A 15,082-nucleotide genomic window follows, 5' to 3' on the forward strand; every position below is an offset into this window, starting at 1 on the left:
TGAAGGCGAACAATTTCCTTGAAGAAAAGTTTTTTTTTTTATAGGTATTCCTTGAAGAAGAGTTTAACAATTAGGCAACATCTTTATTCCTTAAGCATGGGATAAATTGTACCATCTTGGAGTAATGATTTGCCACTACAAGTATGCAATCATGTCTTTGATAGTTTTCAGCAAACCAGGGACAAAATCCATGCATAGGTCTAGCCATGGCTCATGTGGCACAGAAGTGGCATGTATAGACCTGTATTCTTCCTTTTTCTCTCTGATAATTTGCAGGTTTGATGTCTGGAGATATTCTTAGCCACATATTTTTTCAGATTTGGTCAATAAAAATGATTTTCCACCATTGTAATGGTTTTATCTCTTCCAAAATGACCAGTTGTTTCTCCAGCATGAAGTTCCAATATTACTTGCTTATGAAATGATGTTTTGGGTAAGCAAAGCCGAGTCCCTTTGAAGCAATATCAATCATGTAAAAAATCATCATATTCTCCTGAATTTCTAGGCACTAAAGCAACACATATAGTGCTAAAATCTTTGCTAGAAGGATAAGGTCTCTTGAACAAGTCAAATCCAACAACTTGTATGTCAATAGAAGAAAGAGTGTATGCCAATTTGCTAAGCGCCACTGCAAAGAATTCTTTGTCATAGGTACAATATTTTTGCCTTGCTTCATTAAGCTTTTTGCTGAGAAATGCCGTAGGGACACCTCTAACTCTTATATTTGATGCATTGCATGCTGCTTCTAACACCTCCCAGAAAATTTGGAAGCTACAAAACCAGTGCTTTAATTAACGTTTTCTTAATTTCTTTGAAAGCCTGTGATGTTGCCTTGGCCCAATTCAACTGATTTTTCTTCATACAATAAGTTATAGGGGCTGTAACATTGCTGAAACTTATGATGAAATGTCCATGGAACATTTCTAGCCCATGGTAACTTTGTACTTGTTGTGATGTGTTGGGAATTAGGATGGCTTTTACTTCATTCATACTTCCAATCCTTTTGCCAAAACAACAAGCCTAAGAATACTACTATTGAGATCATGAAAGAGCATTTCTTCAAATTTATGTAGAGCTTTTCTTGGTGAACAACATCATAACTTGCCATAGATGGGAGATGTGATCTCCTTTGGTCTTGCTGTAATTTTTTTTTTTTATAGGTAAAGAGAAATATATTAAACAGAAAGAGGAAACACCAAACTAATGCCCTCTAGGTATACAGGGAGTACACAAAAGCAACCCACAAACTTGAAACCAAGGAAGGGGAAAGAAACAACAACCCCTACCCTTACTTAGAGCCTAGCCACTCAAAAAAACTAACAAGAGAACAAGGGCTCAAAACTATAAATACCCTAACCCAAGACCAAAGATTACAAATAAAAAAATGTTTTAGCCTTTGGAGTGAAAGCACCTTATTCCCAAAAGCCAACAAATTTCTTTCCTTCCATACTAACCAAAATATACATAAGGGGGTCATTTGCCACGTCTTTTTACGGGTTTTCCCCACAAATGCTTCATGCCATCCAAGGAGAGTTTCCTTAACTGAACCAGGGAGAACCTAAGCCACACCAAAGAAGGAAAAAAGAAGATTCCACAATGCCCGCGTCTTAACACAATGAAGTAAAATGTAATCCACCGTTTTTGCTCTAGAAAGGCACAAAAAACACCTATTTGCTAAAGAGTACCCTCTCGTCTGGAGTTGCTCCAAAGTTAAGATTTTGCTCTAGGAAGCTTCCCAAGCAAAGAAAGCTACCTTCGGAGGCACATACGCTCTCCAAATACTATCATAAGCGAACAAAGCAGAACCTTTGGGCCCCAGAATAGAATAGAGCGACTTGATTGAGAAAACTCCACTTCTAGATGCTGTCCATAACACCTTATCCTCGTCCTCCCCTTGCACCCTAAAGGCTTGGATTTTTAGCATAAACCACTTCACCATCTCAATCTCCCAATCATTAAGCGTCCTTGAGAAAAGAGGGGTCCAACCACCCCCTACCCCATTTGGGTTCCACACATCCGATACCCAAACATCTTTAGCCAAGGAAATGGAAAATAAAGAAGGGAAGGACTTGCAAAGAGGCTCATCTCCATACCACTTATCTTTCCAGAATCTCACCCTCCTACCACTGCCCACACGGTAGGCTAAACTGCTATACATACCAAATCACTCCTTTCTAATAGCTTTCCAAAGCCTTACATCATGCCTCCCACTTACGGCCCGAGTACACCACCCCCCCTCCTTTACTCCATATTTATGACTGATCGCTTGCTTCCACAAAGCCTCACTTTCAATGGAAAAGCGCCAATTCCACTTACCCAGGAGAGCTTTATTCATCAAAGCTAAATTTCTCACACCCAAACCACCTTTCTTTCTTTCCAAACAAACCAATTTCCACCTAACAAGATGTGGCCTCTATTCAAGAGCTTCTCCCCCCCATAGGAAGTCCCTCTGAATCTTCTCCAACCTTAACCCTACTTTTTTGGGCAAAAAGAAGAGAGACATGAAGTAAACCGGCAAACTAGAGAGAGTACTCCGAATTAGGGTGAGTCTTCCCCCTTTTGATACATACTGTCTCTTCCATATAGCCAGCCTTTTCCAAAACCTCTCTTCAACACTATCTCATACACCCTCTGATTTGAGGGGTGACCCCAAAGGAAGACCCAAATAACAAGAAGGCAAACCACCCACTTTATAGCCCAACTCCAAAGCCAAATCCTCTATATCATTCACCCTTCCCACTGGAATAAGCTCACTCTTCTCCAAGTTAACTCTCAACCCTAAGCAAGCTTCAAACCACATGAGAAGCCAACTTAGATGCGTCAACTGATCCTAAGACTCCTCACAAAACACCAAGGTGTCATCCGCAACAAGCAAGTGAGATATCAGAATCCCCTCTCCACCCCTGCCTCTTACCCTCCACCCTAATAAAAAGCCCCCACTAATGGCCCTTCTCAATAAGCAACTAAACACATCCAGAACTATCATGAACAGATAAGGGGATAGGGGGTCTCCTTGTCTCAAACCCATTGAACTTTGGAAAAATCCGGAGGGAGAACCATTTATAAGAATATAGAATTTTATAGTAGAGATACACCACTCTATCCACTTAATCCATCTCCCCCTAAAGCCCTTTTTTTTAGCACTGCCAACAAGAACTTCTAGCAGACATGATCATAGGCTTTCTCTATATCCAACTTGCACATCACACCCCCTTGATTGCTTTTCAACCTAGAATCCACAGCCTCATTTGCAATCAAAACTACATCAAGTATTTGTCTACCCTCCACAAAGGCATTTTAGGGTTCAGAAATCACTTTTCCCATTACCTTCTTGATTCTATTTGCCAACACCTTGGCCAACCACTTGTAAAGGCTTCCCATAAGGCTAATCGGTCCAAAATCTTTCAAATCTTTTGCACCTACCTTCTTAGGGACTAAAACCAAGAAGGTGGCATTTAGAGATTTTACAAATCTGCCCATTTCATGAAATTATCTAAAAAAGCCCATAATCTCAACCTTCACCACATCCCACCAAAAAAGCCAAAACACCACGGTAAAACCATCCGACCTCGGGGCTTTGTCTTTACATAGATCTGAAAGAGTTGCAAACACCTCTTCCTCCGAGAAAGGATTCTCCAATCCCTCATCCTCACTACATCTAACCCCATAAAGGATAGCCCATCGATACTAGGGCGCCACCCCTCTTCTTCTGAGTACAGCTTTTGAAACGCCCTCACCACACTGTTTTTAAAATTTTTTTCCTTCTGAGTACCAACAACTATTAACTTTCAACTTGGACAACCAGTTTTTTCTACTATAAGCATTGTCATCCTATGAAAAAATCTGGTATTATTGTCCCCCTCTTTAAGCCACAACTCTCTAGACTTCTGTCTCAAAAAAATCTCTTCCCTCATCACCTAAGACTTGTAGGACTCCCTTGCTCCATTTCTTGCTTCACACTCTTCCATATTTAAAGCTGCACATTTCTCCTTTTCATCCTAATACTCAACTTGCATTAGAGCTTCACCTTTTTATGTCTCAATGAGCCCAAACTCTTCTTTATTCCAAATCTTTAGAAATATTTTTAAGGGCCCTCAATTTCGCATCTAAAATATAGTTGGATGTCCCTATAAATTTAAACTCCCCCACCACGTCTTCATCTTGTCTTTGAAACCCTTATCTTCCAACCACATATTCTCAAATCTGAAATGGGAAGGTCCCCTCTTCAACCCTCCTCCTTCTAGGAGGACTGGGAAGTGATCCGAGACAGGTTTAGGGAGAATTCCCTGCACAACCCCATTGAACAGATTATCCCAGTTGTCCGTCACTAAGAACCGGTCAAGCTTAGACTGGGCCTGGTTATTCAAGCCTCCTCTTCAAGTAAACGTCCTCCCCTCCCACCGTCAAAAGAAAATCCCTTAACTCCAAATCCTCTATCACTTCTGAGAATCTCCTCATCGAAGCAGTAAGCCCACCTCCCCTACTGCGCTCCTCTGGAAACCTTGCCAAATTGAAATCCCCTCCCACACACTAAGGGTCACTCTATAACTCTTTAACTGACCCAAGTTCCTCCCAGAAATCCTCTTTATCTCTATTGCATACCGGCCCATACACTCCAGTGAACACCCACACTACACCATCCACACAATTTTTAAACCGACACGAAATTGAGAAAACCCCTTCTTTCCAGCCAACCAACTTCACCAGTTTATTGTCCTAGAACATGAGAATACCACTAGCTGCACCCCTAGAATTGACTGCTCTCCATTCTAGATTTCTTCCCATCCTTAGACTATGAACAAGCCCCGTAGTCATTTCTTTAATTTTAGTTCCCTGTAAACAAACCACGTCCACTCTCTAGGATTTAATGACTGACTTGATAATCTTCCTTTTATTCCTATCATTAGCCCCTCTAACATTTCATGATAGAATTCTTATCTTCATTTACACTCTGATCCTGAAGCGCCTCCGAAAATACCCACACTAGAACCCATTTTTGTTTTTTTGTAGCTAACATTCCACTCCAGCTTCTTGAGTTCCCTATTGGATTTTGAAGATTTTAAACTCGTCTTCCTAGTCACCCATTCCTTACCCTTTTGCTCAATTCTTCCCTTCATTCTCCTTAAGAAGTACAAAATTTCCTCTTTGAAGCCTTCCGTCGGCATACCCAAGCAGCGACTAAACATCGTAAGACTGCTTGAACTCCACCCTTCATCACATCCCCCTTTTTCCACGTGACAGACACTCCTTTTGTCAAAAGGACTTGTAAATTCGGACCCCGCCGGGACAAGTGCTAACCCATTCACTCTCTCAGCGTCAATCGAGTCCCACGAAGGCTCACTTCAGCCTTCGAAAGCTGACGCAGCTCTATTCCGCACCACCCTAAGGGGAAACCGACCCAACTCCCCTTCCGCTCCATAAGCAAACCCCTCTGACACCCTACAACTTCAGCGTGGCCCCAAAGAGAAGAAGAAAAAGAGGATTCCCAAAGCCCCAAAGAAGAAGAAGAATTGGGAACAACGTGCTACTTGGAAGCCTTCTCCATCAAAGCCTCGTCGATGACCCTCTGATGACGTGGCAGCAACTCTGCGGCGACTGCAACTTCAACAGCCAAGAGCTCTGCATCCATCTCCCCAACACCCCCCTCGGGAACAAACGGAACCCTAACCGAGGAGGGACGCTCCACCAAGCTCGTGCCAGCCTTATTAAAAGTGGGCCTAAGAGACCTACCCTAGCCTGCCTCTTCAAGGTTGACGAACAATGGGCCTTTGGCCCAATCCACTTCGCCACTTAAGCCCAAAAAACCAATCCCTTTTAAAGCCTTCTCATTTTCTTTTCTGGGCCCATACCTACCGCAAGAAGAGTCCAAATTAGCTACACTAGGCAGCCTACCCTCTACAGCCACTGCAACTATTGCCTCCTTGCTTTCTGCCACACACAACCTACTCCTTTGTCCCTCAAGACTGCATATCAATTTGAAAATTTTGAACATCTTGCACGCTAACACTGGCACATGTTTCACCCCCACCCTCATCCTTGACCTCCCACCTCTCATCTTTGAACCAGGTGGACCTTGCCACTACCTCCGAGAACCATGGGAAAATTTCCCACCATAGACTCACCGTCCAACAAAAATTCTCAGCTGCCACCTGCAAAGTTCTTGGTCTAAACTTCCCAGAGGTTCTCACCAAGATACGAGCCCACTGCAACTCGGAGAAGAAAAAGGTTTCCTCATCCACAGCTATGAAACCCCCACATCTCTCTCCAATACTCTTGAACACTTCTCTACTCCAAAGGTAAAGTGGAAGTCCGACGACTTTCACCCACACTTCCTTAGGGTAGCTCCTATTTCTAAAACCCCCCACTTCAGGTTCCCATTTCTACAAGAAAAACTCTCTTCTTAAGACCATCTACTACCCCCTAAGAGCACCAAATCCGCTTCAACTTTATCTTCAAATTCGAACAACACAAGAGCTCCACCCAAACTAGAGATTTTTAAACCTTGATAGACCACCTTTCATATGCCCACTCCTTCAATAAGGACAAAAAAGGAACGACCTCGACACTATCACCAAAGCATCCTACCAGGCAACGACTAAGCTGCTCTTCCCTACTGAGCAGGTCACGATCCCTAACATGCACCCACAATGCATCCCCTAATTCCCCTATCTCCTTTCTCACGGCTTCTACATACACTCTTTTCCCTTTTTCTTTTCCTTTGCCTCTATAACCATCCTTTTTAGAGTTGGAAGTACCCATATCACCTTTGCTGAAAGATGGAGTAGAAACTCCAAGGACCCTTAACTTCTGAGCCAATAGAAACCACCCTCCTACTAAGCCTTTATCTTTTGGAAACACTAGACAAAACCTCTTTGCTTCCAAATCCCTCACTGAGTATAGCAGATACTTACCGACTTCATTTGAACGACACTCTAACCTATATTTTCTTCCTCCTTCTTCCCAAACTTTAAGGAGCTTCGAGCTTGACTCTCCTCTGCACCAGTTTTCCACCTCTTCCAACAGAAAACTGAAGCTCTTTTCACCAAATTTTATCTAAGAGGAGAAGCCTTTGCTCCTTTCCAGAATAATCCCTCTCGGTTTGCCTCGAATCTCTTCAATGGAGATTTCGAACGTCGTTGATTCCACTGCAAACCAACTCTTACCACCCTTCGAAACTCGTCTCCCTTCTGAGAAAGCAGCCATCGAAAGTTCAGCACCCAGTATCAACAAAACATATTATTAATGGAGTTGGTCTTGCTGTAATTAAGATGTCATCAAAGTAAACAACCAGGAACTTTTCAATAAATGGCTGAAGTACTTGATTTATGAAGTACATGAATGTGCTAGGGGCATTTGAAAGGCCAAAATGCATGACTAGCCACTCATAGAGGCCATATTTTGTTTTAAAGTTCGTCTTCCATTCATTTTCCAGTCTACTGCTTATTTGATGATGTCCACTCTTTAAATCCATCTTTGAAAATATGCAAGAGCCAGCCATCATGTCATATCTAACATATGGTTGAATCAATGGATAGGAAACTGATACTTGATGGCTATCTTGTTAGTAGTGTGACTACCAACTACTATCTTTTTTTGGTGTTAGCAAGGTAGGGACAGCATGAGGGCTTAAACTTTCATGAACAGTTCCCTTGGACGGCAGTTACTCCACTTGTCCTTTTAGTGCTTCATGCTCACTTGGATTCATATGATAGGCTGGAAGATTAGGCAATTGAGGCCTTGCCATAAAATCTATAAGCATGCTGAATATTGCGCAGAGAGGAAAGTTTTTGTGCAACATCTATGGTAGGTCTTTTTTAGCAACATCTATGGTAGGCCTTTTCGAGCAACATCTATAGTCATCAGGATCATGGGCTCTATAATCAAATGAATTTTGGTTTCTTCATCTTTTTGTTGTTCTTGTTCTTCTTCATGCTCCATTCCGATGTACAAATTCTTGTTTGGACAATTTAGGTTATTTGGCCAGGTTGTTGACACTTAAAACACCTATTAACCTTACCCTTAGGATTAACGGCATTAGAAGAATACAACTTAGATCCTGTAGGTTGGATAAATGGATCAAATTGGCCTATTCTTACATTGCAACCTACATCAGTGAACCTTCTCTACACTGGTTCTATGGATGAAACTCACATCCTAAGTACTCTATATCTAATGCAAATTGAAAAGCAATATTCTAGGCTGTATAATGGCTGATGCATCAACTCTCTTCTCATTTTAGGTCTCAATCCAGCTTTAAAGAGTTTACCCTTGGGTCTTCTACTATTTGACTCCAAGTCTTTAGCTCATGAAATCTTTGCCTATACTTTGGTCTCTGCAACAAACATGTTGTTCTGATTCATAGTAATGAGGTGATTACATAACTTATTACAATAATTGGTCCTGCATGTATTTTTCACATAGCTTATCCTTCATCCCCTGCCATGTGCTGATAGGTGGTAGCCTCATCTTCCCATCTTCCTAGTATCTCTTTCAACACCTCTCCACTAATCTTTTGCTAAGCATACTAGTTTCAGTTTAGTAAACCACCCTCTCTGTTCATCATTCATACATACCAATCAAAACAATCCTCAATTGTAGCTAGCCAATCAACAAATTGAGTAGCATCGCCCTTCCTTCAAATTAGGAACTTCTTCTTTTACTTTCCTTATGATATCTTCAGCAGTTTCACAAGGTTTACACCTTGTTTTAGGTAGTCCTCTAGCCCATTCAGATATAAGATATTGTGGTGCATGTCCGATGTTCCTCCAAGTTTTTGTTGTTATTAATTTGAGATAATTATCCTTGTACAACACGTGCTAAATCATTAGTGGGCTGAGATATTTGTGTCTCAATGTTGCTTAGTCAAATATGCAGGCTATCAAGCTGTTCCATCACCAAAATAATATCTCATCATGTTGACTATTAGATAAATCTATTTTGAAACTCCTCCTAGGTCTTGTAATCATGATCTCAACTTGCTCTGATGCCAAAATTGATGCGGAACAGAAAGATAAAAGAAAACATGTTGGGACTTTAGGAATCACTTCCAAATCCTAGGCTTCACACTTGAGTTCAGTTTGCATCACACAAACAAATTGAACTATCACAGTACAATTGGTTCATAATAAGGTGTCATCTGATTGGTTCTCATGGAGGCAACCTGTGTTCATTCAAACTGGAGGTTTCACCTGATTGATTACATTGAAAGTTGGAAGGTTTTGTACGAGATAAATGAACCAACTTTATACACTATAACTCTAGACCTTAGACTCTTTTGGAGCTAATGGCAATACTAATGAAGTTGGAAAATCAACAATGTGAACTGACAAAAAAAATTGAAAGTCTCCTGAAAATGTAAAGCATTAATGATTTTGGAAATAAGAACACTTGTGATCCTTTGACTAGACTCATAAACAAAACTTAGACTGAAATCCACATTGAAGTATATAAAATCCCAATTGGACCTATTATCATCCAAAGTATACCAAATCATAATTTGGGCCTTAAGAGTCCAATCTCTATGCATTTGTTAACCTTTCATAGGTGATTGCCACTTGTCTTCATCGCTAACAAACACGATTATAGCATCAGAGAAGAGCCACATCCCCAAATCTGTCAGTAAAAGTTCTTTCTACAAGCTAACCTCAGGGATCCAATTACTACATTATTGTGTTAACCATAAGCATTGGTCCTCCTGTTCTGCTTGCATGGTTACACTGAACCTGCTATCCAAATGTGTTGGTTGACCAAATGAGAAACTCTAGGAAAATGAATGAATTCATAGTGACATTGCTACATTGAATGCAACTTGTGTGTTTGTGTGAACAGGATTGGGTGAGTTAAAAAGAGTTTTTGGAAGGAAGAATACCCTTTTTATTGGTCTTAGTGTTCAATATGCAGCTGGTTCAGTGATCATGAGGCCAGTTTATGATACAATTTTCTTTAGATTTTTATTGAAGTGATCCCTTGAAAAGTCAGGCTACTTTTTCAAGAAGTAAATATTTTATCTTGTAGGTTGTAAAAGATGCATTCTCAGAATAGGTGCCTTGATTATGTTTTTTCAGCAGAAGAACCTACAATTAGGGTCCTGTGTATATCCTTTCTTAGAATTTTCATAAATTTACCAGTATTAACTTTCTATTTTTGGACTAACTATTCAACAAATCTATGGAAAAGACTAAAGAGTAAGTACATAGTAGTTCCTCCAAGGGCTGCTAAAAAGCACTTCACAGGGTCATGAGCCAAAACTGGGCCAGTTGGAAAGGGGTTGTAACAAGTCACTTGACTAGGGGTTGTTAGAGGCCATCATTAATCAAGATTGGTTTTAGATTCAACTTTAGGAATTTATTTATTTTTCCTAATTTCTCTTTTATTTTTAGTTACATAATCATGTTTGACTCTTGTTTTCCACTCTAAATTCACAATATGTGAACCTTATGATAGAAATGTTTAACTTCAGAACATGAGTTGGGATGAATCAGAGAAAAAAGTTTCAAATCACTGGACTAGCATTTCTGTAGTGCCTCAGTGAAATTTTATTGTATGATTATCTACTTGAAGTAGCAAACCATTATCCTTTTATTGCCATTGAATTGTGAAACCATTATGCCATTACATTGACATCTCCAAATGAATGGTTTTAATTTGAATAGTTTTTTAGTAACTTATTATTTGACAATTATTGCCTATAGTTTTTTAGCAGAACTGCTATGATCTCACTAAGCAACATCCATTGATAATTTATCAGGAGAAATGGTTGGAAGTTTTAGGTTGTAGGGTGACAGAGCAAGAAATATTAAAGAGAAGTGGTAAAACAGGTAATGTTGCTTGGGCTTTTGGGCTTGGATTGGAACGACTAGCAATGGTTCTATTTGGGATTCCTGATATTTGGATTTTCTGGTCAACTGATGAGCGGTTCACCTCTTAAGTAATTCTCCAATTCAGTAAATGATACTGTATTTTATTTTATTCGCCTTTTCTATGTCTTTGTGGTTAAGTAATCATTTCCAAAATTGATATCCTTAGGAAAATAAGGCATGCTGAAAATTGACCTTGTTGACATTCTTAATGTCTGATTTAGGTTCCCTGAATGTTTAATTTAAACACTTTATATGTAGTTCTCAAAGGGCTAGCTTGGGGTCAAGTTCAAGCCATTTTCAAAGGTATTGCTTATATTTTTCTCAGTTTGATAATAGTTGTATCTTCTTCTGATGTTGTGTTAATTGAAACTATTGCATAATTTTCATGCAAAAGGATCCAAGACATTTTGGGGGCCTGCATTTTTAAGTATAACCAGAAAAAGTCTTTTATGCAAATTTGTCTTTTACATTCTGAAATCGAAAAGATTAATTACACACAACGTAATAACTAAATATTTATACCTATTAGAGCCCCTTGTAACTTTCTCTATTGGCTGCTAGAAACTAACTATCGTCTTTTTACAGTATCCTCCTTGTTACAAGGACATGAGTTTTTGGATTAATGAGTCGTTCATAGAAAACAATTTATGTGAGGTTGTAAAAGGAGTTGCTGGAGATCTTGTCAAAGAGGTATGCCTTTTTATGTTTCTTCTTGTAAATTGTTCATTAGCTATAGATCTCTTCATGGTTTACTTGGTAGAATTTTCCTAACCATGTGTATAGTTACACTAAAAGCACCGTACCAATTTGTGTTTTAATTAGGGGTGATCAGGGTTTGGTTTGTTTAGTTTCAAACTTTAAAATAAAACCAAACCAGTCTAATTGGTTTTATGTATTAGGAACCAGACTAATTGAACTTAAAGAGAGAATTGGTTGGTTCAGTTCAGTTTGATAACAATAATTGATATAAGTTAATTTACTATATTTCGGTCAACAACAAAAATTGATTTTTTTTTTTTTATAATCAATTTGGGCTAAAACCAAAAAGCTCATAATAGGACATTGTTGGTCAAAAAGCTTAAAATAGTTTATTACAACAAGTTGCTTTAGAGGTTGCTCAAATTACATCATTGTAACTCATTTCAAATCATATTATTGTAACACAGCCGCATGAATAACTACTGTTATAGTCTATGCTTATCATACTAAGTAGTTCAAAAATATGAAAAACTATGTTTGGTTTGGGATTCTATCGAGTGTGAAAGAAGTGTGCCAAATTAATAACGTAACTAATGGTTATTGTATATTATAGGTGTGTGCATATAACTTTTGGTTTGGTTTGGTTTATTATTTGTTTTCTAAATGGCATAGTTCAATTTTTTTTAGAAAACCAAAATTGTTGAAAAAAACTTTAAAAATTGATTGGTTCAGGCTAGTGTGGTTCAATTCTATCATTTTTGTCCATTTAATCGGTTTTTTTACACACCCCTAGTTTTATTTCATTTTTCAGTTCTTGGACTTTCCATGAAAATAATATTGTTGTCATGAAGCTACTGAAGCAGTTATGGACCAATTCCATACTTCGAAGCTGCTTATAAAAGATATCCTCTATCTTCTTTTCTATATACCATCAGTTGCAATAATAGATCCAGTTTGCACAAAGCTAAGCTTAGAAAATCTGGTCATTGACAAGTTGAATAGTCTCTGGGAGCATCCAGTATATTTTCTCCTTTGTGAGGGTGGATAACTAGTCTGGGTCCTCTGCACCATTTTTCATAGGTTGCAGAGCTGCTGTGTCTGTATAGGAAATAACATGTTCTTCCTTCATAGCTGTTAGATAGTGTACAATTATTTCAGTTATTTACTTTTCCTTCTCTTTCCTTATTGTATTGTGGGTCCCACTAACATGTATATATATACCCAAGTCCAATGTGTATTATTAATGTTTTTCAATAAGAAAAATTAGGGATTCTCCATTTTCTCTCTTTCCACATGGTATCAGAGCCTAGGGAGAAAAACAAAAAAACCTAATTATTTTCGGTTTATTCCTGAATCAATTCTGGGAAACCTTTCAATGACCGTGTTTCATTCTGATCACATTTCCCATCTCCTAAAGCTTTCCAATCAATTGTATTGTCGTCAGAAAACCCTTACCGCCAGCGACTTTTTTGTGACTTTTTCGAACGAAGTCCTTTTCCGACACTGACCATACCATCAGGTGCGCAAGGAGGAGATCTTCAAGTTTTGTCAAAGCACCGGAGGGAGATTTTCATCCACGTGTCGGCCACACACATTTCTTCTCCGGTGGCTTGAATCTCATGGGCCGCCGCGTGAGGGTGCATGGAGCACTTTCCGGCCACGCACTTCCACCTCCAGCCTTGCCTGACGTCGTCTAACCACCCTCCATCAGTGTTTGTCCCTTCCGAGCCCTGCAAGTGCATTTTTTTGGGGTTTTTTTGTCTCCGTCGGCCCTCTAAACAGCCTTTCCGGCGACCTCTGGTGACTTCCTCTCCACCCCGAGCCCTGCACGTGTCTTAAGAAGTGTTCTTCTACCCTTCCAGTAGTGCCACATTTGTTTTTCTTTACTTTTTGGTCTCTTACAACCGCGGATCCTATGTTTTTCTTCTTTCAGCCGCGTTTTGAAGTTGTATTAGGGCTCTCTTCGATCCAAACATATTTCGTTTTCTAGATAAGTAGATATGGCTACTAAAAGTTCCATTTTTTCCTCTGTCATATCTAGATCTCCTATGATTACTTCGGAGAAATTGGTTGGCAGTGAAAATTATTTGTCCTGGTCTGCCTTTGTGGAGCTTTGGTTTATGGGTCAAGGTTATGAGGATCACCTTGTTACGCAGGAGGTGGATATCCCTGAGGTTGACAGAGTACAATGGAAGAAGATATATGCACAGTTATGTAGTGTGTTATGGCAATCAGTTGATCTTAAGATTCTGTTTCATCTTCGGGCCTACAAAACATGCTTTAAATTTTGGAATTAGGCGAAAGGGCTATACACGAATGATATCCAACGTCTTTATAAGGTGGCTTCTTCTATTGTCAATGTCATACAACAAGACATGGATTTATCTACTTATATTGGCTAGATTGCCTCTCTTAAGGAGGAATTCTTGATCATGATGCCTCTTACTACTGATATTGGGGATCAACAAACACAGATTGACAAGTTCTTCATGGTTCTTATGCTTATTGGCCTCCGTCCAGATCTTGAGACCGTTTGCGATCAAATTTTGGCAGTTCCTCCGTTCTATCCTTAGATGATGCGTTTGTTCGCCTCCTCCGTATCTCCTTCACTCAGACTTAGCCATCTGATAACACTTCAGATTTTTCTGTATTAGTTTCTCAAACTAACTCTCAAGGAGGACGCAGTGGTAACCGAGGTAGAGGCCAACGTCCTCATTGCACCTATTGCAATAAGCTTAGCTACACTCGTGATCGGTGTTATCAGTTACATGGGCGGCCTCCCCGTACTGCCCACGTGGCCCAGTCATCTGATCCTCAGCCACCTCAACCTCCCAGTTCCTCCACATCTTAGGGTATTTCCCTCATTGACAGTGAGTATGATGACTATCTCCTCTATCAGGCCAACAAGTCAGCTTCTATTGCTTCTGTTGCCCATACTGGTAATGCTTCTACTTGTCTTACCCACACATCTTCTCTTGGACCTTGGATTCTAGATTCTGGCGCTTCTGATTACATATCTGGTAATAAGGATCTTTTCTCTTCTATTACTACTACCTTTGCCTTACCTACTATTACTTTAACTAATGGTTCCCAAACTATGGCTAAAGGTTTTGGTTTAACTCATCATTTCCCTTCCCTACCTCTCCATTCTGTCCTTTATGCCCCTGAGTGTCCTTTTAATCTTATTTCCATCAGCAAAATAACTCGCACTCTTAATTGTTCTATCACTTTCTCTAATAAATTTGTAACCTTGCAGGACCGGAGTACGAGGAAGACGATTGGCATAGGACGTGAGTCTCAAGGCCTCTATCACCTCACCTCGCCTTCAACTCCTGCAGTTTGCATTTCCACTGATGCTCCCCTCCTCATCCACAGTCGCCTGGGCCACCCTAGTCTATCCAAGTTCCAGAAAATGGTCCCTTGCTTTTCATCTTTGTCATCGCTTGCGTGTGAGTCCTGTCAGCTTGGGAAACATACTTGTGTCTCGTTCCCAAAGCATTTGAATAATCGGGCAAAGTTTCCTT

This window comes from Vitis riparia, chromosome 19 (genome assembly GCF_004353265.1).
Source record: "Vitis riparia cultivar Riparia Gloire de Montpellier isolate 1030 chromosome 19, EGFV_Vit.rip_1.0, whole genome shotgun sequence".
In the NCBI taxonomy this organism is placed as follows: domain Eukaryota; kingdom Viridiplantae; phylum Streptophyta; class Magnoliopsida; order Vitales; family Vitaceae; genus Vitis; species Vitis riparia.